General features: G+C 40.8%; 1 protein-coding gene across 6 annotated transcripts in view; it reads left to right on the top strand.

Moving 5' to 3' along the window:
• Positions 1-15,819: 15,819 nt before the first annotated feature.
• Positions 15,820-24,821, top strand: part of pcbp3 (poly(rC) binding protein 3) — an 88,767-nt gene continuing 79,765 nt past the window's right edge. For all 6 annotated transcript variants that reach the window (XM_039817573.1, XM_039817579.1, XM_039817578.1 and 3 more), the window contains exon 1: positions 15,820-16,122. The gene's annotated coding sequence lies outside the window, so the exon portion shown is untranslated. The remainder of the gene's footprint in view (positions 16,123-24,821) is intronic.

The following is a 24,821-nucleotide window of genomic DNA, read 5'->3' as shown; positions in this document are numbered from 1 at the left end:
TAAATGAACTGACAACATAAGTTATACGACTTACAGTTCTCAAGGACGTACACACACCATCTCAACTGGCTTATCATCTGGACAGCGTCTCTTTTTCATTTCTCCCTTTTTCTGCAGAGTGACCGCGCTATTCTCCGACATGCACTCTAACAATGCAGGCCTATTTCTTATACCGTGGGGGGCAGAAATGTTGCCGTGGGGGGTCGCTACGGTTAAATCAACGTAGAGGAAAAACTGAAATGTATTATGTATGAAATATTATCCCTTTCAACTATAAAAGAAAATATATTCTCAGAGACTATAGTGGTGAAGAGGCACGAAAGATTAGGAAACTATTCTTATCCTATCCTCTCCCACCAAAAGCCAAAGAAGTGACATTTAAAATACTAAATGATATTTATCCATCAAATCACTTCCTACATGTAAATTTGAATTGGTTAAGTAACTCTTGTGTTTTCTGTGAGAGCGATATTGAGACGAACATATATTTTTCAATGCTGGCGGTTGGAAAAAAAGAGCTTAAGCTTTTTGCTTCTTCTCTTCAATGCATGACAAAGGAAAACGCCAAGAGACTTTTACTTGGACTTACATTCCCTACTTGACTAAAAAGACCCCAGTATCTATTTTTTCTCATTTTATTTGTTATGTTTTGCTGTATATATTGTCTCTACCTCAAAGCTGTCAAATGAAACAAATGAACAAACACATTTTGCCTTGATTGTTTGTATCACTATTATACAATAAAGGACCGAGGATGCATTGTATGAACCAAGGGGAGTAAGCGAGCATCCGGAAAGCGTACCGCCTATGGGGAGATTCTGAGGCTAACAAGCCATCACCTTCCCTTCCGCTAGCATTCCATTGACTCACATACATTTTGGTGTCACTTTGACAGTAAATAACTTTACATCTGAAGCTTTTAAAGACTCTATTTGTCCATTGTTTATTTCTAAAATTCTAAAATTGTGTGACAACAAAGGATAGAGGAATGACCGTTTACTGGGAATGCCCGCTAAACCATTCGACTTAATGAGCGTAGATCTTGTTAGCGGTTAATCTTCTTTAGTCATATTTACGACTGTTTTATTGATTGGTACAGTGTCAAGTTGCTGTGTGCTGTTCTGCGCCTCTAATAAGTTAAAAAATCCTGATCTTAAGTTTTATACACTGAATAGACAGACAGAGCAGTGTTAATACGTCGCTGCTACAGTCCAAACTGTAACAGTTGCATGGAATTTATTCATTTAACATGCTAAGACATACTAGTCTTTAATATAGCTTTAATGAGTGTGGGATAACAATAGACTGTATGGGGACCCTGGGATAACGTCACTGTTATTACTGTCAGACTGAATCATCTAGGATAGCTAATGGTTAACGAATAATGTCGGGAAACGACACCTCTGGCAATTCCGTTGGGTCATTTGTCCAGTCGCTTATAATGTACGGACAATCCGACCCAATACGGCTCAGTTTGTGAAAAAAAAAAAAAAACTAAACTAAAAACTACTTTGCTAGCTCAATCGTAATGTAACAAAGTTATTTGCTGAAAATAATGTTTTCTATTGAAAGATTTAGCTTCTGTACGTCCGCGAACTCCACCTGTAGCAGCTGTTTTTAACATAGCACCATGTCACTTGCATGTCGTGTCCAAGGGGGGAATAGACTATTCCCCGTCAATATCTGTTATCTGTTAAAATGCTAGGAGGGTTTGGTTCGGGTTCAGGTAGAAAGGGGGGACAGATCTCGACGGGGAAACGGTGTTCAAAAACGCCGGCACAGCCGTTCCAAACATTTCAAATCGGTGGCAACAGGCTCGGCCACGAACAGATCAGGACCAGCTTACATCCAGGACACGGTCAAACCCTACATCTCAGCCCACCGGCTCCACTCTGCATCAGCCAACCTGCTTGCTGCCCCCTCACGGCGAGGGACAACTAATCAATCCCCACTGACATCAGGACGGCCAAAAGCCTACACATCTTCCGCTTCAGGCCAAAAAACACATCTCTTTCGACTGCACCTTGGTGGCACTTTCATGTGGCTCTTTGTAAGCTCTTTAAAGCTAATGTACTTGCACTTTCTTCTTGCTGTCAGGACTTTGTACCTTCAAGGTTGAGATCACTTAATTGGAAGTCGCTTTGGATAAAAGCGTCAGCTAAATGACATGTAAAGAGCCTACTCCTGAGGATCTCTGATGCTACTGTGGCCCTGACACAGCCCTGACCAGCAGTTTTATGTCCTACTTGATGACATGTTGCCGGTGGCGTTGACTCTACCACAAATCAGTGTCCACGGTGGCAATGAGAGGCACTCAATACATCTTGGTCATACAGCATCTATTAATCATTCGATATCTCTAACTGCTTATTCTTTTCAGGGTATTGTCTATTAACCTTTGCAGTTAATCTACACCTGCACACTAATTAAATTTAACCGTGAAATCATTCTATAAAATTCTGTGTTTCTCCTATAATTGTGTGGGCTGGTCGCCAGGCCAGGAAAAATTTTTATGCAAAGAAAATTGCCATTGCATTTCCTCTATATTCATTCGGCAGCAACGACGCACCGCTGTGCTTGAACGACGCAACTGTCTGTGGTTAGTTTGCGTCTGTAATGGCAGGACGGGCGAGTGCGTTATCTAGTTAAACTGCTAAAACCAGTTAAAAAGTTGTCTTTAGCCTAATGTTCAATTACAGGCTCGTTGGTAAACGACACTAAGGTGCTGACGGATTCAGGGTGGTTATGTTCTTAGCTGAAAACAACACAGTGATGCTGTTTTCCTCTCATTGTTCTCCCTGAAGGTTGCTGGAAGTTATGCGTTTTATGTGGAGTGAGCAATGCGCCGGACTCCATTTTAAGAAACAAATAGCTTTTTAAATGCTACATTACCTGTAAGGAAAAAACGGGAGCAACGGGCGAACCCGCTTTAAAAGTGACATTTTCTTTTTAAATAAAAGCTGTGCGGTGGATCTAATTTGTGCTGACGTGAAGAGCAGTTTGTGTGGATTTCGAAAAGTAACTCATACACATTTGAAGAAACCGTTCACAGTCAACCAAGGGGAAACACTGTATGGAACTGATATCCATTTGTTATAAATATTGGACTGTCCGACACCTCATGGAGGTTAATTGGGTGACTTTATACAACAGTGCAACCGTAACAATGGCAACTGCCAATGGTAGGAGTATTGAAAACGGAAAAAGTACTGCCAGAAGCTCATAATGTACAATCTGTCAACGTCTCTTGAGTTAAGTAAAACTTAATGTTGCATCTCTAACTAATGCCTGACATGCCAAGATTGACATTTAAAAAAAAAATAAAAAATGAAATTACCAGGCAGTCATGCATATGTTTGCTGTAGGATTTTAAAAGAGAACTGAATTAGGTCACCAGTCATTGGCGATAGCTCATGAAATCCCCTTAAATCTCTTCTTTAAAGTTAGGAGGCTTTTCAAGATAATATTTGATTAAGAAGATTAATTTGAATTATTCACAGTTGCCCTAATTTAGCAGTTACTTTGAAATGATATGCCCACTAGAGGAGAGTTTCTTACATTCAGGTGGTTATAGTGAACAGTACCTTATTTATCTCTATATGTAACTGCAGATCGTACTGGAAAGCTGTTCCCATGTCACACAGCTAGTGAAACAACACAACAATGATTGAATAATAACATAAATCGCAGCGTTCGGCAGAATGACGTGGTTCAGCAGCAGAGCCGGCGCAACACAGTTTGGTATTTAACACTGATGTCTTCAGAGTACAAAAAGGTCAGCCGTTGTGAGGCAGGCGTCCCTATACATACAGGTATAGATTATGTCTTAATAAACACATTTTATAGCAATCAAATGTGCCATTTCTTGGCTCAGAAACCGAAGCATTAAGGCAAAACTGGAGCTCACTGACCTGCTGGATGCCCTTTTCTTCCCCGCGACAGGTTGAGGTTCAGTCCAGTCCTGTTTTCCCAAACCAGAAGTTGAGGCTGGGTGATACTTTGATGCTTTGTGCTTCTTCCTAAAAGGAAAAACATTTAGGAAAATGTGCGTATTAGTTTTCTTGTCCAGAGTAAGATAAGAACATTGATAGACAGACACCAGTCCTTTAGCTTAGCATAAAGACTGGTGGAAAAGGCTAGCCTGGTTCTGTACAAAAGTAACAAAATTCACAGAGCAGCACCTCTGAAGCTCAGTTATTAATGCATACCTCATTCGTTTAATTCATACAAAAATTGACTGATGTACTGTAGTTTTGCAGGGAGTTTTGTGTGGGACCATTTCTTGGCTTCCATGGAGTCGTTTCACCGTAAGGTTGCCAAGCGACTAGCTTGCAAACAGACATATGGTGTAGATATGGTGTGTTAATTAGTGAGCTTCAGAAGCCTCCACTGCCATGCTAGTCAGCATCACTGGTGGTGTGGTGACTGCCAACCATCTGGGGATTGCAACTCTCTGGGATGGCAGGGGATGTTCTACGTGTGGAGTGTGTACCATGACCTATATATATATATATATATATATATATATATATATATATATATATATATATATATATATATATATATATATATATATATATATATATATATATTATAGTGCCTTGTTATACAAGGTATACCGGTATAGTGTGGCACACAAAGCTAACTTTTTAGAAACTACACTAAAAGCTATTTTCATTTTGTGATTCATTTATGTTGTAATGCTACTGTACTTTCTCTAGAGGAAATAAATAGGGCTGTCTTTGACTAAAGAAATTCTTAGTCGACTAACACTGTTAAATAAATGATTAGTTGATTTTCAACAAATTTGTAAAACTGAGTATCTCCACAAAGAAATATGCAAAAGCACCTCTCTAAATCTTGTATTTACCAGAGATGTGCCCATGTCTCTTGGAAATTATTCAGTTAGCAGGAAAAAAGTATAAAAAAATTACAAATTGACTAAAAAGTCTTAGTCGGCTGAGAACAAAACGACCAATTAGTTGACTGTTGGACTAAGAGGGGGCAAACGTAGAAATTAGGGCAGCTGACAATAAAAGAACTAATTATTTCTGAATTATTTTCGTCTTTTGCCTTATAGCACATGCACTGTAGAACTGTGGAGAGTATGTTTACGTTGTGAAAGTATACTTTGACAGAAATCCAAACACATCCAAATGGCAAAAATAGAGTAAGGTAGACAATGAATATCAAATGCCCAAAAAAGGCAGCTCTAAGTTCGGGTTGCAGAAGTTGTTCTAGAGACAAAAGGAAAGTATGGAGAGCATCTGTGTGAGTTATTGCGTTTTAGGAGGTCTAAATGTAACAGGAAGCAAACCTAAAAATAAACTTATACAATTGCCATGAACAGTTTCCAGACATACTGCTGAATAAGCAGTTTCATTTTCACAGAAAGTCCTAGAATAATCTAACACACACACGCCATAGTTACATTAGTTTGTAAAACTCTCTGTGGGAAAAACAAATCCCAACACAGAATTTTCATCACGCACGTCATCACAACTGAACTTTGAGCTCATCATTGCATTGAGCTAAATGCTAAAGCTAGCATGCCAACATGCTTACAAATAAGATGGCATTCTGATGTTTTGCAAATACAATGTTTACCATGTTCACCATGTTAGGTTAGAATGCCAACATTCCCTCATAAGCACTAAACACAAAGTGCAGCTGAGGTTGATGGGAATACCATTAGTTTTGTAGGTATTTGACAAAAAGAAATTCAAAGAAAGTAAGTATCACCAACGTCATTATAATTCATCCCGTAGGAGACATGAATGTCTGAATTAAATTTAATTGCAATCCATCAGTTGTTGAGACATTTTACTGAACAACTATAAATGTCCACCTTGTGTTGGCGCTAGAGGAAAAGTCAGGTGATCACAAAGATCAGAAGGATTCATCCATGAAGGTCTGTATAATATTTTGTGCCAATCACCTGTAATATCACACCTCTACTAATCTGTGTACCTGCCCCGGGTTTTGGCTACGCTCCTAAATTGAATGGGTTCTTCCATCCCACCAAGTATCATGAAAATCGGGGTGGTAGTTTTTTTTTGGAATCCTGCTGACAAACCAACAAAAGGACAAACCGAGGGTGTGTGTGTGTGTGTGTGTGTGTGTGTGTGTGTGTGTGTGTGTGTGTGTGTGTGTGTGTGTGTGAGTGAGAATTGGACGTCCGTGTACGGGATTCTCTGCTAATGCTAGCGGCTGACCATTACCTTGAAACCATCCAGCAAATAGACGGTACCATAGGGTGATTTAACGTCACTGCTCATTTTACACACAGCTAAACAACAAAACTAAACGCTGAGTGAACATTACTAGCTACGTTTTTCATGTTGGCTTTGAGCGGTATGCAGCCCCACTAACCTGGAAAACGGTTTTAAAACCGTAACGTTAATACAGAATACAGCGTTCTCCTGCAACGGGAGTCAGAGGCAGAGGGGCCGTCACAGCAGCATTAGCTAACATTAGCTTCTTGTCTCATCTGGGGTCTGATAAACAGTAAATTCATCAAAGCCAGCGTGCCCAACACTATTTTCCAATAAACTGTAGCTGTCAAATTTCACGGGACCCGCGTGAGTGCGGATTTAATGTTGCGGCTTTCGTCGCTGTTTATCACTTATTGAGTGAAGTAGTAGCCTACTCGCCCTGTTGTTTATTTGGTTGCCATGACTTCGCGAGTGATGACGTCCTGTCACTGTTCCAGTTGCTCTGCTCACCCTAGGGGGGAGAGAGAGCGGATGACAGTTCGCTTGAGTTCAGTAGAGCAGACGGCTCAACGACTTTATCACTTTTCATAAACAGCCGAAGGAACGGTGGTGCGTGGTGTACATAGCGGAAACCCTGTTGTGCGTCTGCCCTATTTCTGATGTCGTGGCGCTGGAAATTTTACCGTGGCGCACCGCCACTATGCTATCAACATAGAGGAAACACTGATACCAGGACACCACAGATAGTTTGATGGACATGGTGTCCATCAAACTGTTTGTAAGGGATACTCGCCACCTAATCGTGCACATTTCAAGCCTATACAGCAGAGCCTCCTCAGAACTAGGCTTACAATTTGTGTAACCATATTAGTCTTTTCTGTGCTCAGTCTATTGATATTATTATTATTCACTATTTATCATATCATATTGTGCCATCCGGTACAATCACGGAAAATACGGTCGTACACATGTTGCCAGACAAGATGGCAACATATGACCAATTCTGTATTAGCTTTGTTTTGAGACAGTTAATGTTGTTATACTGTTTCGTTTACTGGGCATGTATACTAAAACAGCCCTGTACTTCAATACAGTGAACATTATAAAAACTTTGCTGGGGTCAGTTTCTTTCAAGTTCCCCATTTCAATAAACTCATGCTCAAGTCGGTATTAAAATATTGGGAGCCTGAAGGCATCATCCCACATGGCATGTCATTTAGGAATCAAGCGCAGCTGAATTCATCCATGCGTCCAAGTAATAAAAAGCGAGAATTCCCTAAAAATAATCATTAAATACGGTCACTTCCCACTCAATTTCATCAAATCTGCCTCTTAAGCATCTCCGCCCGCTGGGCAGCCTTACGAGAGCTGTGAGGCTTATATTAATTGACTGGTGGGGCTCAGTGTCGCTGCAGTGTCCCTGGTTGAAAGAAAAATAAACTAGCATCATAACTCATGTCCAATTCCTCAATGTCCTTGGTAAATCTTCAGGAAAAAAAACATAACTTACTGAGTGGCGTATACTCCATTAAAGTCTTCTTGACTGAGTAAGGTCAGAGTGGGTGGGGGATGGATGGGATGTAATAACCCACAGCTGGCTTTGCTGCGAAGTGCTATCACACTGCCTGCCGGAGGAAAGCTATATTTAGTGGGTGCTTAGTAATAGCTAAGTACAGTGAAATGATCCAGTGACTGTAATGATACAACAAGGTGACAACCAGATATTGGGGGACTTAATTCCGTTCAAGGCGGAAGCGAAAAGCCACAGTTGTCAGATCTCTCCTCTGTGTTTATTCGATGCCAGTGACTCGCTGTCACATTAACCCAAATCTAACAATGTCTTAACACTGCACTCACCACTTAGTTGCAGAGCTGCTTTGTTTTGTGACCTTCTATTGTGCTTTATCTGAGAGAAGAGCAAGCTTATTTTTAGTGTTATACCAACCTCACTAAATATATTGGAAAATGTTTTAGTGGACAGGTAAATGGAATATGTCCCAAACCCATTTTTTCCTTCCCAATACTGACATACAGTACCTGAAATTGTGTCGCCCAATACCGAGTACTGATCCAACAAATAATAATAAAATAGTCCCATAGTACTTTGACAGTCAGTAATAATTAAATAATACATCTAGAAATAAATAAAAATCCCAAATACTGTGTAGCCACAATTTTAAATAGAACAGTAACAGTATAAACAGTAGTGAAACTGAAATTGGCAACACTAGTGCCCCCGGAAACTGAAGCTTTTATACTGTACACATCGCCCTTTTACTGGTGGATTTTTCAGTGTAAAATATTGCCAAATTGCTGACATTTTGCTAACATTAGTATGAGTATTCATTACACTCTGTTGGACTCTCCACGACCAGACCATACCGAGAATCAATTCTTCTTCCCCGCTCTAAAAACAGAAGCTGCCAGCGCAACTTGCTATGTAGGCTTAGGTTTTTAGAGCGGCGAAGAAGAACTGATTTCCAGTAGCAGAGCGCTAATGTTAGCAAATTGGCAGTTATGCAGGTGAAACTCACTAACTAACTTACTAGTTGATTTTTTTCTCGGGGCTAAATTACATGGTATCTGATCAATGCACAGACTTGCGTACTCACCGATACTAAACCAGCATTTTAGGCAGTATCAGAGGCTTTTTTTGATATTGGAACAACTCCCCAGGGAAATAAGTGTGTGTACCAAAAGACTACCTGTCATAAGTTATTAGTACATGTTTAAGCATCACCATTCTAAGCATTCTGTCTCTAACGACATCACCATGTTTCCCCATCAAATTAAAGGCTAACAAGGAGGACTAAAGCAACATTTGTGTAGTGTCTGAGGGACTTGCGGCCCACCGCAAGGCTTTCACATTTCACTGACATTTAGATAGATAATGAGTAACAATCTCCCAGTCTTTAAATCCCCTTGTGAATTTTATGGCATTTAAGTCTATTTTTCCCCCCTCCTGTCTTTAAATATTAAAATGAGGAGGATGTTATCTAGAGTGGATATTCCTGGCATTGGCTTTGACCACTTCACCATACCTGCTCTCTCCTTTACAATGACCCATGTACAGTATGTTGCTCTAAAACCTATCACCTTTACATTTGTGAGGCATAACTCAAAGTCAAGGTACAGCCACTTCCTGTCAAACAGGCTTGAGGGACAGAAGGGAAAAGATCATGACTTAACCCACTGGCCAATTCTGATTTTGTATCACTGATTGCCTTTCCCATAATTGATGTAAGGTATTTTAATGCATTTGGTGAAATGCATATTTTATGTATTTTTATGGATGGCTGTCACTTCGCAGCACTGAGGAAAACAATTCTTCAGCTCTTGCCAAAGTTCTGAGCCAAAACGTAGCAGCTCCTAGGATATTTCAGGATCCATGAAATAACTGGCCTTTAAAATTAACATCTGCCTGCCTCTATGGGAATTTAACATAGGGGTGTCTATACTTATGCCCCCTGTATTTTAAGGAAGAACATTTATTTTTTTACCATACATTATTCATTCACAAAGAATATTGGTGTCCTTAAAGGTTGGATTTTTCCTCATTTTTTCAATTATTCATATTCAATTTCAAAAAGATGATTTTTGTATTCCTCTTTTTAGTCAACTTTAGCAGGGGTTGCTATACTCATGAGCAGCACTGTATAGCAACTGTTTGGTACTTTTCATCAAAGAAGAAAACTAAAGATTTACAAAGAATATGTTTACAGCATTTACTATCTAACTGGAACATTTTGGGACCGATTGGAGAGGATTGCTGTGGACAAAGTATACACGCCGATACAACGGTAAGAGCAAATGACTGTATTGTTTTTCATTTCATGTTTATTTGAATAGGGACAGATGCTTAGACGTAGACATTTGTGCAACAAATCTCCAATGTACAGCATCACAGCATTTACAGTGCCTTGCGAAAGTATTCGGCCCCCTTGAACTTTTCGACCTTTTGCCACATTTCAGGCCTCAAACATAAAGATATAAAACTGTAATTTTTTGTGAAGAATCAACAACAAGTGGGACACAATCATGAAGTGGAACGAAATTTATTGGATATTTCAAACCTTTTAAACAAATAAAAAACTGAAATATTGGGCGTGCAAAATTATTCAGCCCCTTAAGTTAATACTTTGTAGCACCACCTTTGCTGCGCGATTACAGCTGTAAGTCGCGGGGTATGTCTCTATCAGTTTTGCACATCGGAGACTGACATTTTTGCCCATTCCTCCTTGCAAAACAGCTCGAGCTCAGTGAGGTTGGATGGAGAGCGTTTGTGAACAGCAGTTTTCAGTTCTTTCCACAGATTCTCGATTGGATTCAGGTCTGGACTTTGACTTGGCCATTTTAACACCTGGATATGTTTATTTGTGAACCATTCCATTTTATATTTTGCTTTATGTTTTGGATCATTGTCTTGTTGGAAGACAAATCTCAGTCCCAGTCTCAGGTCTTTTGCAGACTCCATCAGGTTTTCTTCCAGAATGGTCCTGTATTTGGCTCCATCCATCTTCCCATCAATTTTAACCATCTTCCCTGTCCTGCTGAAGAAAAGCAGGCCCAAACCATGATGCTGCCACCACCATGTTTGACAGTGGGGATGGTGTGTTCAGGGTGATGAGCTGTGTTGCTTTTACGCCAAACATAACGTTTTGCATTGTTGCCAAAAAGTTCGATTTTGGTTTCATCTGACCACAGCACCTTCTTCCACATGTTTGGTGTGTCTCCCAGGTGGCTTTTGGCAAACTTTAAACGACACTTTTTATTGTTATCTTTAAGAAATGGCTTTCTTCTTGCCACTCTTCCATAAAGGCCAGATTTGTGCAGTATACGACTGATTGTTGTCCTATGGACAGAGTCTCCCACCTCAGCTGTAGATCTCTGCAGTTCATTCAGAGTGATCATGGGCCTCTTGGCTGCATCTCTGATCAGTCTTCTCATTGTATGAGCTGAAAGTTTAGAGGGACGGCCGGGTCTTCGTAGATTTGTAGTGGTCTGATACTCCTTCCATTTCAATATTATCGCTTGCACAGTGCTCCTTGGGATGTTTAAAGCTTGGGAAATCTTTTTGTATCCAAACCCGGCTTTAAACTTCTCCACAACAGTATCTCGGACCTGCCTGGTGTGTTCCTTGTTCTTCATGATGCTCTCTGCGCTTTACACGGACCTCTGAGACTATCACAGAGCAGGTGCATTTATACGGAGACTTGATTACACACAGCTGGATTCTATTTATCATCATTAGTCATTTAGGTCAACATTGGATCATTCAAAAGTCCCTCACTGAACTTCTGGAGAGAGTTTGCTGCACTGAAAGTAAAGGGGCTGAATAATTTTGCACGCCCACTTTTTCAGTTTTTTATTTGTTAAAAAAGTTTGAAATAGCCAATGAATTTCGTTCCACTTCATAATTGGGACCCACTTGTTGTTGATTCTTCACAAAAAATTACAGTTTTATATCTTTATGTTTGAGGCCTGAAATGTGGCAAAAGGTCGAAACGTTCAAGGGGGCCGAATACTTTCGCAAGGCACTGTATATGCCTGTCCCTAGAAGGGTCCCTTGTGTGGACAGTTAACGTCATTTAATATTATATGTGGCGTTTTCTTTTGCGGGGTGCAAATGTTCCACCAAAACAAGTTCCTTCCTGAGACTATTTTGCAGAGCCACGGTCGCTGTGTCCGGAGCTTAGCGTCGCCCAAGACGACTGTGATTGGTTTAAAGAAATGCAAACAACCAGGAGACAGGAGTTTTTTTCTCCTATCCCAGAATGTATGTGTGGAAGAGAGACTCCACACATACAAACAAGTATTTATGAGACTTTATATAAACTACCAACCAGAAAATAACCACTAAAAACAAATATCTGTTGACATTTATCGTGCTTCTGTCTTTTGCATCTCCTCCCTGATGAGACCTCAGTGATGGTGTAATTCACAATTCCCCCAGGTCAGGTCTACAGTGGCACTTCACAGCTACCTCACCAGCCTTACACAGCTCACTGGCCACGGTCATCAGTGCAGCTGGTAACATATTCGATGTGACATCTCCTTCCATCTTCTAATGAATTTTTTATGTCTCTTCCTCTCCCCCTCACACGCAGACAGCCCAGTCGTATGAGCCCCGTTCTGTACAACTATGTAAATGTGTTGCCTTTGGAATCTGTAACCCCTGTGCTGCTTTGGCTATTGATCAATTTACCGTAGGTTTCATACTGATTGGATTGTCCAGAGACAATGTAATGCACAGTGTCAGTGCATTCACGACATCATTTACAATCATTGCATTGTCGAGCTACAAAGAGGGAAGACCATGTCAAAAATAAATATTTTCCCGATTAGGAAACCTGCCAGTGGTTTCCCTATATTTGTGGAAGACTTAGGTGCACGTATTTGGTGGGGGGTTAGGGTTCCCCCCTCAAGAAAATGTTTTTCAGTAAAAAAAAAAACTAAACAATTTCACATCATTTTGGACCAATATTATTACCATATCTGTGTCTAAAACATTGGTAAAGATAGAGCAGATAACAAAAAAAAAAAAACTAAATAAGTTAAATAAGCTAAATAAGTCCACTTGGGACCAACTACAACCATTCGATCTGAGAAAAGTCTTTTAGTTACAGTCATTTGACTAAAGGTGGTGCCACAAACGGCGTGGGTGCTACGCCTAAGCCTTATAATGATAGATAATGATAGGGAAAACCCTGCCTGCCTGCATGTATGTCTAATCTTAGACGCCAATATACAAGGCAACCCTCCAGTAAGGACCACTGTCGAGGGATATTCTTTCTCATGCATCCGCTGTCTGGCCATATCAGACATCGATTTCACAGAAAGACAAACTTCTGGATTTTACTCTCCGCTAAACTGACAGTTTGATGCAACACTTGTGCTGTGCATATCCAACCGTGTTATAATGCACTCAGGTATTGACATCCTCATTGATTCTCAGGGCCCCTGCTAAAGATCATTCAAAAAGGGAGTAATGCGTTAATCTGCAGGCCCTACACATGCAACGGTTTTACCTTGGTAAAGAAATAGCACCTTTAACCTCCAAACTCTTCACACAGCTGATGATTTTGTAGTATAAAAAAATACTGAATAAAAATGAATCCAATATTTGTTTTATTTAGGATTGTGGAATGGAGCTGTAACTATTGCATAAAAGAAATGTCTCATCTAAATGCAAATAGGAATTCAAAATAATAAAAAGCTGAGTTACTTTAATATAAAGAAGTCTGAAATGAATCCTGTCAGATTAATGTAAAGGCTTCAGCAGCACAGAGTTAAATCCACAGAGAGAAAGAGAAAATCCACATTTTCTCTGCTTTAGGAGTGCTGTAATATATTTGTCAGTGTCCCTCCCTAAATTTTCCCCAAAAAATGCATGAATGAAATTATAAAAAGAAAAACAGCTAAATGCTTCACATACAGCACGTGATCAGACAGGAATCCCCCTGTTCCATTGTGCAATTGTCCCCTCTCCACTCACCAGGTCACATTAACATTATGGTTATTTCTGGAACGGTCCGGTCATGTCTGAATAAAGCCGTGATGGACATTTATGAAATAAAGACCTATGTTTGAATACCGAAAAGCCATCACTTTAACGGATACATGAAGCCAGCAATATTCCATATATTTGTAGCATGTACTCCATGTCTGAAAATGATAAAAGACATTGTCAAGCCTATTCAGATTAAAGTTTGGCAAGGGATCATGGATGTATTATAAGAACTGGACACCGGCCCCAAAGATGGCTCCTATTCAGTCCAACAGGACTCGCCAAAAAAGCTTCTAGCTTCTGGGTTTACTTCCGGCGGTATGTGGCCCACTGAACATGCCATGGATGTATTACATTAACTGGATACCGGATCCCAAAATGGCACCAAAATTGACTGCAAGACTAAGCGCTGGGGCCTGGAATATGCGCAGTAGTGTTTCTCCCGCTGGGCCCCACCCGCGAGTTAAATCGTTTTTCTCGTATCGAGGAAAGTTTTACAAATATAAAACCTCAAAATTCATAATAGAAAGTGTTATAATTGACCTTTGTGTGCAGTTCGAGGTGTCCTGTCAACAGTTTTACAGATGTCTCTTTCATAACGGTGGTCTGTGGGGAAAATTATTTTTGGGCCGCAGGGGAATTTACGCTGCAATTCCACGAGTGGCCACTGGGACAAATTGGAAGCAAGGCTGAGTGGCAGCAACATATTCAGGTCTTATTCATGCAAGGGATCTTGAGCAAGAGAGGACATGGCAGAAAAGAACTACTACTAACTACTAGTGTTCCCTGGAAACCACTGTCTAACTGCAGCCATTCGTTTGTATTTATGCGCCATGTCTGCATAGGTTTCCTCCAACATCCCAAACACATGCAGGTTAGGTCAATTGAAAACACTCAAGTGGCCATAGGGGAGAATAACGGTGTTTGTCTATGTGTGTAAGCCCGGTGATAGACTGCCGACCTGTCCAGGGCTTACTCCCGCCTCTTGTCCAATGCATGCTGGGATAGGTTCTAACCCCCCTCCACTCTGAACAGCGGTAAATGAATGGATAATTTTCCTTGGGGACTAAGTTTTTGTTCGAGCTTGTGAACATCATGGAGAAAAACGCTGAGACTTGCAGCAAAATATAATAAAACACAGCTGGCGGCCCCTGAGAATACCCTGAATCCCTGACAAAAATCTACCTTTCAGCAAGTCGCCGAGCTGCGTTTGATGACAAAAAGAACAACGGAAAAGTGCTGCTTCTTTGCACTGTTCTTGATGTAAAAGAAAAAAACAACAACTGGTGTTTCCTTCACTTCACTGTGCAGAACGAGGAGTGAAATGGTGATGTGCATTTCATTCCTCAACCTGACAGTTCACCCATTGATCATTTATCACGCTGGGTGCTTGCCAGAGCCATCGATTGAGCAGGGGCGGGGGGAAAATAAAATAAGACTTGTGGAAGTGAAGCATGCTTATTCAGTGAACATAGGAGCAACAACGCCGGATGGCATTTCACACTTCGGTTCTTCTTCTCTGTTGTTGATGAGCGCAGTAGGAGAACGCCGAGTGTAAATGTACTGTACGTGGCAGAAGGGAATTGATTAAGTGGGTGTGTGTGAGAGCCTGTGAATGTGAACACATGCATGTGTTCCTGCCTTTGCATGCATGTGTGGCTCGTTTGACCAAACATGAGTAATTCTCAAACTCCAGCTGATGGAAGCCTCTTTTTCAGTGTGGCTGCAGGGTCTGCAGAGCAGCATGCAGTAACGTCGGGCCGGGTTAAGTGGCCCGGAATCTAATCACTCTAATGTCTGTTGCAGCCCTAAATCACACTCACTGGCTGGACTGCAACGCTTGGTCCGTCCTTCAAAAAAAAAAGGGACCGCTTTTTTCCACTATTCCCCTTCCTCAGTACTGTAATTATTTCAACTGGCTATGAGCTATTGCACTTATTGGCTTGGGCAAGGCACCGGCTGCTTCCCCTTTCATTGGCTGCCTGGACACCTCTCTGCCACCTCCCATTGGCTGCCTAGAGGAGAGTGGGAGGAGATCTTACCCCACCCTCCCCCCGTGGCAGAGCGTGTAAATCTAAAGACTCTTTCTCTGCCTATTATCTGAGTGACTCGGGGTTCTGGTGTCTGCCTCCGAGCGTGTGTGTGTGTGTGTGTTTGTTGGTGGGAGAAAAGAGATAAAGAGAGAGAGAGTAAGGGAGGGAAAGGCAAGCAGCGTTTCTTCTTCCCCCCTTTAGCCTCCCCGTCTCCCTGCTCCCTGTCACTCCATCCTTCCTCCCCTCTCCTGGACCACCCTCCAGCCCTGCTTCGAGCCTGGACCGAGACCCCTCTACCACCCAGACCACCCCGGGACCCTTTGACTCTCCTCACTTCTCCGCCCCACCAACCAGAACCTCTGAGCAGGTAAGACTCTGCTTTTTTTCAGCCGGCACTGAGGCTTTAAAAAGTACTTCCCACCTCTCCTGCTCTTGTTTTTGTTTTCTTCATGCTCAGTTGTCTCTGTTCCGTCTCTGGACTCTCCATCTTTCCTGTATGCATGTTTTAAGTTTTCCCTGCAGCGCTTCTGTCCCTCTCAGAAAAGTGACACTATTGCAGGAGATGATATCAGCGAGGTCACTGTATTTTTCTTCTTCCTCTGATATTCTGCCCTGATATCAACTTCCCCCCTCCCTCTCCACCCCACAATCTCTTCATCTTCTCTCCTCGTGTCTTTTGCAATCTCATACCCTCCGGCTTTTCAGCGTGTGCAAATTCAGTGGGAAAGTGAGTCAAGTCTTTTATTTTAAGGTCTGCCCGGAGCACAAGTTGAGAAGGACAACATGCTGTATTTTGGTTACGGAAAACGCATCCCTAATTGATTTTTTGAAAAGTGTTTATGTTTCGTTGGGTGATGGCTATTTATAGGTGCTGACGCGACAGGCACACGTGCTTTCGCTAGGCCACTTCCCTGATACCGGGACAGAACACAGGACCGTCCACTGGCTCCAGAACGCATGACATTGCACAAAGTGTAATGACTTTACAAGGCAGTGACTTGCTTGATTGAATCAAGCAATCTTTCTAGCAGGAGAACGCCAATATTAACATGGCCCATAAAGCATTCCTGGCAACAGCAGAGGAGACGAAAAAAAAAAAAAAGAAAAAAAATAAACTGCTTAGTTCTCCATCCGCACATCCTGTACTTTATCAGGAAGGGGAAGTGGAGAGTGTGTGCGTGTGCATGTGTGTGTGTGTATTTGTGAGAGAGACAGAGATACTGCTAAAGTGCTTTAGACATCAATACTACCAGCCCCGAGATTTTAAAGCCACTCTATCATATCTGAAAATTGGAACTTAAAACAATGTCAACAACTGAGGAAATGCTTCTCCTTGTGTGGCGTTTTGTTTCTTTGGAGCGTTTTTGTGAGGAGGGAGGTATGGTTTTAATGTTTACATATGACTGAGGAGCAAATGTGGACAAAAATGAGGTTTTTAATCACATATTGTATTATCATATTATTTAAATTTGGTAAATGGCAAAAAAAAATTAAATATCTGCCAAGCTATGAGCGTTAATGTTATTCTTCCAAAGTCTTTAGATAAATCAATTTAAAAACACGTTTTTATTATCCAATCACAGGTCAGGTATCCTGCCCTATTTAAGGCATCTCAATTTGTATGTTTGTATACTATTTTCATTATGCAATCATAGTAAGATCTGTGTGACTTTCAAAAAAAAATAAAAAATAAAAAGAGACCTCTATTAGATAGTTTGACCTTTCTTTCTGTGATCATCATTTTCTAATTTACACAAAACAGCATCTGTGACAAAGCATCCTGGGAATGAGGGTCTTCCCATCAGGGCTGCCTCGAGGGATAGCAGCTTTCACTGAAAGGCTTTTATTGTGATAGTGTGTGTGGAACAGCTGAATGAAACAAAAAAAAAACAGAAATCCTTGGCACTTAAAATCTAACTCTGAAAGTCACTTTGATTTTGCATATTTATGATGTTTTTGACTATAAATCAGTGAATTGCGTATTTATGATGTCACATATTTGTGCATTCAGGTGTTTGGTTGTTAGTTTATTAGGACGTGTAAATTGGGTGTTTTTACTACATGAAGAAACATGCAGGTGTTTTGCCTGCACTACTTCTCAGATGCTCAGCTGGCCCTCAGCCAAAGTCACAACTGCTCATCCTCCCTGTATTAACCCGCACTCGAGTTTCCATGTATCATCACAAAGAGCATGTTGATACAGCAGGAGCCATTAGAACCTCAACAGAGTCCAGGCTGAATGCAAAGCTCTATAGATTATTAGAGTACTGTGCGAATGACGCATTTTCATGAATCAACAGATGCCGTATTTCTCAAAAGGAAAATTATTTCTCAACACTTAAAAAAAATCATTCAGTCCTCCAACCACTTAATGTCAAAAACCTTAACCGCCTAATATCGCTAATCACCATGCTGTAAGTAACATAGTCCGGGTTTAGAGGATTGCCAATGTAGGTATAAATGACACTGAGAGAACTAAAGAAACTACGAAAGAAGAAAATGGCTTTGCTCTCCAAACATAAGTTGTCTTTTTTTTTTTTTTCACACACATGAGCCCAGCAGCTCTGATGCAGGCATATTTAATGCACTTACTGCACGTCAACTCTTTCAGTGTAAGCTCACATAAGAATGCATACATAAAAATCCCTTGTAGAATGAGATATTTACGAGCCTCGGTGATGTGTTGTGCACACTCCTGCTCGTGCCTTTGCGTGCCTTCGTAAGCCACTGCTTTGAGCTTAAGTTGAGCTGTGTGCAGTTAATGCAGACAATGAGTGTGGCTCGCCATGTCACCCCAGTTTTACACTTTCACATCACATAATGCCACACATGTCAGTTTGGGGGAACTAGGTGTTGTGAAGGTTTGGGAACTGATTTGAGCAAAACACACAAATGTAGCAGCATATGAAATGGGAGCGGACAGCTTTTGTTTCTCAAATAATGTCACTGAGAGAAGACAGGGATGAAGACAGGGATGGCGTACGACTCCGTTGATCGCAGGCTACTTGCTCGTTATTATTCAATGAATCCTCCGTAATTACATGTTAATTAGGGCTGCACAATGTGAGGAAAATATGCGATATGCGATAACGTTGTTGAATATCGCGGTAACAATATTACTTGCGATAAATAAACAGATATTAAAGTGATCTTAGTTCTGCATTTCGGCTGCTTTCAGTATTCTGCTAACATAAAACAAATTGCTTGTTGAATTTAACAAATGAAACAAACAAATGAAAGGAAATCATTTCCAAAATTTTTTATGGAACAAATTAAACATTGAATTGAATAAAAAATAAAATAAAAAAAAAAGAAGAAAAAACGGCAGTTTTATTTTAAAGTGCAGTTTTCTACCGATAGTCTTTCAACTAACACAAACAATCTGTGTCTGTCGTGATATGTCGCAGCCTTTCCCGATGTGTTTATTGCGCAGGTTGATATCACGATGACGATGAAAAAAACTATGTATTGTGCAGCCCTAATGTGTTGTATTCTCTAGGAACGTCTTCCTCAAAATTAATTCTCAAAGTATTCCTGTTTCCACTGCTTATTTGTCATTTGGAACAACCACACTACAAAGAGATGGATTACATGCATCCAGTATATTCAGTAAGCCCTGCTTCCTTCTATGTAAAGCCAATGCTCTGCAAGCAGCTGGCCCCTTTGTGCCTTGGCCCTTTTTCGAGCCGTTCCGGATCTCCCGCTGGCCTGGCTCAGGGCACAGAGTGTGCCGGGGTTTCCTGGGTAGGGACTGGCTCAGTGTGAAAAAGGCCACTGACACTGACTGCCTGTCTCAGAATGATGGAGGGCAAATGGACGCAGACAAAATGGCTGCAGAGGAATTTCTGTGTTTGGTCTGTTGTGTGCTGACTTTAGACATAATATATTGGAGAACTAACTGTTAACTGGCATCTACTTTTCCACAATAGGACTTACAAAGAATAACCTTTTAATAGGCTAGATTAAAGTTTCATGCTGTGTATGAATTAAAGTTTGGTGAACTGAAAATTGTAAACAAAATTACACATATCCAAAGATTGAGTTGCTGCAAAATGAGTATGAACGAAACGTCAGTACAACCATAATGTGGCCATAAATAATCTAAAACAATTTGAAGCCCAAAATGTTGAATATACCAACACCGTTCAGAAAAACAAAGAACATGATTTAGAGCAATTATAGAAAGCTATATCTTAAATGTTGATTATTTTATAAAATATAATTACAAAAATCTTGGAACGTATTAGACATTTCTTTTTAATATTAGAACATTTGAAAATCAGATTAAAGAGTCAAAATAAAAACCCGCTTTAACTTTTTATTGGCTTTTTAATTGCTTTAAGGTTGTTTGCCGTTCTGTTTGCCTTTCCAATGAGTCACACAGCAATGTCTGCACACAAGAGACTCAACTATTATTATCAAGCTGTTTATTATTATGTTATATCAGATGCTGGACTTAGAATTTGGAATTTTTTTCAGATTTCTTTTATCACATTTATTGAATTTTCATAGCCAGGTATTTCTATGGGTAATTGGTCAAAAGTTACTGTTGCCGCTTTGAGCTGTTTTCGATTTCTATATCTATCTGTACCCCTCCTCAGGTCTCTTAGTGAGAAAGCTATGAGCAGGTACATAACTTCATATAGTCAATAACACATCAACGTACCGAAAGCCACAATCTGTACATCTCTGAACATGCGTAGTATAAACAAACATACAGCAGAGATGCTCACAAGTCGCTGAGCAATAGTCTAAGTCAAGTCTCAAGTCTCTGCACTAGAGTCCAAGTCAAGTCTCAAGTCTCTGCACTAGAGTCCAAGTCAAGTCTCAAGTCTCTGAGCTAGAGTCCAAGTCAAGTCTCAAGTCTCTGCACTAGAGTCCAAGTCAAGTCTCAAGTCTCTGAGCTGGAGTCCAAGTCAAGTCTCAAGTCTCTGCGCTAGAGTCCAAGTCTCAAGTCTCTGTGCTAGAGTCCAAGTCAAGTCTCAAGTCTCTGCACTAGAGTCCAAGTCAAGTCTCAAGTCTCTGCACTAGAGTCCAAGTCAAGTCTCAAGTCTCTGCACTAGAGTCCAAGTCAAGTCTCAAGTCTCTGAGCTGGAGTCCAAGTCAAGTCTCAAGTCTCTGAGCTGGAGTCCAAGTCAAGTCTCAAGTCTCTGCGCTAGAGTCCAAGTCTCAAGTCTCTGCGCTAGAGTCCAAGTCTCAAGTCTCTGAGCTAGAGTCCAAGTCAAGTCTCAAGTCTCTGAGCTAGAGTCCAAGTCAAGTCTCAAGTCTCTGAGCTAGAGTCCAAGTCAAGTCTCTAGTCTGCCCTACTGCGTTCCATCCAGGATGCTTAGAACACTGCATAGCTATATATAAGGAATTCAAAGCATTGCAGCCAGCGGGATGTCAATTATTATGTAAATCTACAACCACAAGTTCAACTTTTCATAACTATCTATCTAGCAAACAAGTTAACCTGCATAGGTCATGGCTAAAGCAACAAACAAGCTAACGTCAGATGGCCAATGCTGAGCTAAATATGTTTTCTAACCTGTCAGTTTGCGTTTTCAGGTGCCTGATAAAATGATATGTGGTTGAGCCAGAATCGTTTATATCTTGAAACCACATATTTAGCATTCAGTGCTTCTATTGTTTGGCCCTTGTTGTATGCAGTGTTTGAAGCCAAAGCTTGTGATGAATGACCCAGCAGCTGCCGGTGCCGTCGACATGTTTGTTGTCTTTTCTCATGTACGCAGCAGGTACGTTACATATCACGTGTTATGTAGGTAGGTCATAGGTCACGCAGTTAGGGGAATAACATTCAGCTCATCAGACATTTCCTAAAAATAAAGATTGTTCACGAGTCCCGCATTTCGAGTACGAGTCGAGTCTTAAGTCTTTTGAGGACGAGTCTCAAGTCAAGTCTGAAGTCACTGTGTGTGCGACTTAATTTTGACTCGAGTTCGAGTCTCAAACTGTAGTCCCCTTCTCTGGCATACAGTAATGTCTTTATCTCCACCTACTTAATGTTTTAGACACATTGCTTAGGCATGTACATTTAGATTGATGCAGACATGACATGACCCTGCTAAATAATTTGTCCGTCTGGTTTTTATACCATATTCTTTTGACATTTGCAATTTGATCACCTGATTAATTATACTGACCTCCTGACTCAGCATAGCACAGCCTTGCACAGAAGGGCTATTGAGTTAGTAGTCATGGCTGGATTAAGGCTGTTTAAGGTCAAAGGCTCGCCCTTCCCACCCAACTTCACCAATCACACCATCGGTAGCACAGCAGCTTATCAGGTGACAGCTCAGCGTTAAAGTGTATTATGTAATCTTAAAATCCATTCAACATAATGTAACTTGTTACACCACTGCAAAACAGTAAATTCCAGGAGTTTGTTACCTTTAGTTCTTGTCTGATTTGCCACTACCTCTGTTCTTCTCAATGACTTCACTGTGGCGGCTAACTACTCCTGCACTTGTTGAATCGGCGCTTCATTAAAGAAGCTGTAGATTGCTGGAATGATACATTCACTAATTAGCATTTCCTTTCTTTTTTTTACTGCTAATTGAACACTTTCCAGCTTCATTACATTGAAGAAAAGAAAGATTGCTGGAGAGTGGTAGCTACTAGAGATGTTTCAATACCATTTTTTCCTTCCCAACACAATACATAAATGAGACAAAAATATATGTAAATTATAATTTTATAAAAGCTGTATACTACTATCCCTGTACAGATGTGATATGATTGTTATCATTGTATGGTCTGGCTCATGACATACAGAAAATCAGTGCCAAAAACGTTATTTCATTATCAAGTTTGACGGAAAAAGAACATAAATAAACTACTTTGAAGGAGATTTTCTTCCGGGCTTAATTACGTGGAATCGTACTCGCCGATACTGATACTAGCATTTTAGGCAGGACCTGAGGGATTTTCCGATACTGGCATCGGTTAGGGGTGTAACATTAATCTTGATCGATGTATTAATTCAATCCTGAGTGACCCAATATTATCAATACTAAATGAAAATATCGATACATATCATCTTTAAGATGCACCTTTATTTTGAAATTCACACTTTATATTCATTCTTTTTCATTAAAAAGGAGTAGCTTGTTTTTAATTTAAATTATGCATCCTCTCGTATCGGTAGCAGGACCCTGAATTGAAGCAAAATCGTATCGTGGCAGACTTTGTGATATCAGTAAATATTGTATTGTTGTCCTAAGATTTTAATATAATATCGTACCACAAGAGGGGACTGTATCATTCCCACTCAAAGGAGTGCTTTTGGTCAGTCAGCGTTCTCTGTAACAGCATCTAAAGACTGGAATATGTTGCCAATGCAGATAAGAGAATCAAATACTTATCGTTCTTTTACTGGTCACCCTTTTATTTTTTTAGGTTGCCATTTTAAAACTGGCCAGGGACAACAGCTGAAAATTAGCCTGCTGAGCTAACTCTGGCTCATTTACAGTTACTTTGCAGTTTATTAATGAGCACTGCCCCAGTGTCAAATAAATAAATAAATTAAATAAATCATATTGTGATAAAACGTGTGATTTACACCCCCAGTATCGGAACAACTCCAGCAGTCACTCTGCTCAGGAAGGCAGTTTGACACACAAAGCAGACTACTACACGCATTGGCGCCTTTACAGCTCACTGTGTTGTTTTTAAAAGTTCTTGATCTTGAGTTCAATGACTGTTGAAGGTTTGCACTGCGTTTTAGTGGAATGTTGTGTGTGTGTGTGTGTGTGTGTGTGTGTGTGTGTGTGTGTGTGTGTGTGTGTGTGTGTGTGTGTGTGTGTGTGTGTGTGTGTGTGTGTGTGTACAGTAATGCACTCACAGGGTCAACACACAGCTGATCAGACGCTGACATACAAACAATCCATTGGGCTCATCTGCGGCCGTTGGCTGTTTCTTACCCTCCTACACACTCACTCAATTGGTTAGCAGTTCTCTGTCACTGAGCTGAGCTGTAAACTTCAAAAACAATCTATGCCGTGTCATAATTCATAACAGAATGCCAGGGGCTGGAGGTGTGAGGCATTGCCAGTGGCTGAAATTAAACATGGCACCTTTAAAAGTTGAAGCTATTGGAGAGAATTATGATCTGTGAAACCTGAGGGCCTTCCTGTCTCTGTGCAAAGCCACCGGCTGATGTAATTTAAGCTGGTGAAGGGCTGCGAGATCAATCAGAGAGGATGAAGAGTCGGGAGAGGGAAAATGGAAGCGGCTGTGGGTTGAGAAGGGAAAGGTGGAGCAGGAACAGGGCTTTAGCCTTCCCTGCTGCTTTCCTAGCATCACTCTGGGTGGTGACGTATGGTCATAAATAGGCAGCCCCTCTGCCCCCTGTGTTAGTGCTATTTTTATACCGGCTAATGCAGGGGGTTTGGAGAACCAGTTCAAGTGGTGACAAGAAAATGTTATTGTTGGCTTGGAGTTAAGAGAGCTATAGTGATCAAAGAACTATGCACATACCCATGGAGGAGTGTTAGCCTTGTGTTGTTATTTCTCCATTAGATCAGAGCTTGAATGTGCTCATTAATTGACTCTAGCTGGGATCCAATCGGACACGTGTCTAAGCATTTGTATATTGGGTCTATTTCCAAATAGTCATAGTGTTTTGGTTAAGGATAGGTTATAGAGTTAAATCAGTCAAAACTGATCTACTGTACTCTACTGTAATCCAGTTTGGGGCGAAGAAGCATCACGCACACCATAGTTGTGTCTGCAACATGTAATTAATTATTTAAATGTCTGTGTTGGACTGTTTTTTAAATCCTGCACCCACCTGCGCACCCACATTTTATGCCTACTCCCGCCCATCCCTGCACAGAGTTAATCCTGTCTGCAACAATGTTTGGCAAATGTGTCTGCACCGTCCTGCAGACAAAATAAGACACAAATCCACTGTCCTTTAGGTCTGACGAGGGGGAATTGTCTGAGTTTTTTTTTTTTTTTTGATAGTTCGTAACAGGACTAAGGGTCAGTTTATGCTTGTTCAGAACTAGTTTGAAAGACATGTCTGACCTCGTGGAAAATCTAAATAATTATAGTTGTTCCGAA

Source organism: Perca fluviatilis, chromosome 12 (assembly GCF_010015445.1).
Source record: "Perca fluviatilis chromosome 12, GENO_Pfluv_1.0, whole genome shotgun sequence".
Taxonomy (NCBI): Eukaryota; Metazoa; Chordata; class Actinopteri; order Perciformes; family Percidae; genus Perca; species Perca fluviatilis.
This window is presented reverse-complemented; position numbering and strand designations above follow the sequence as displayed.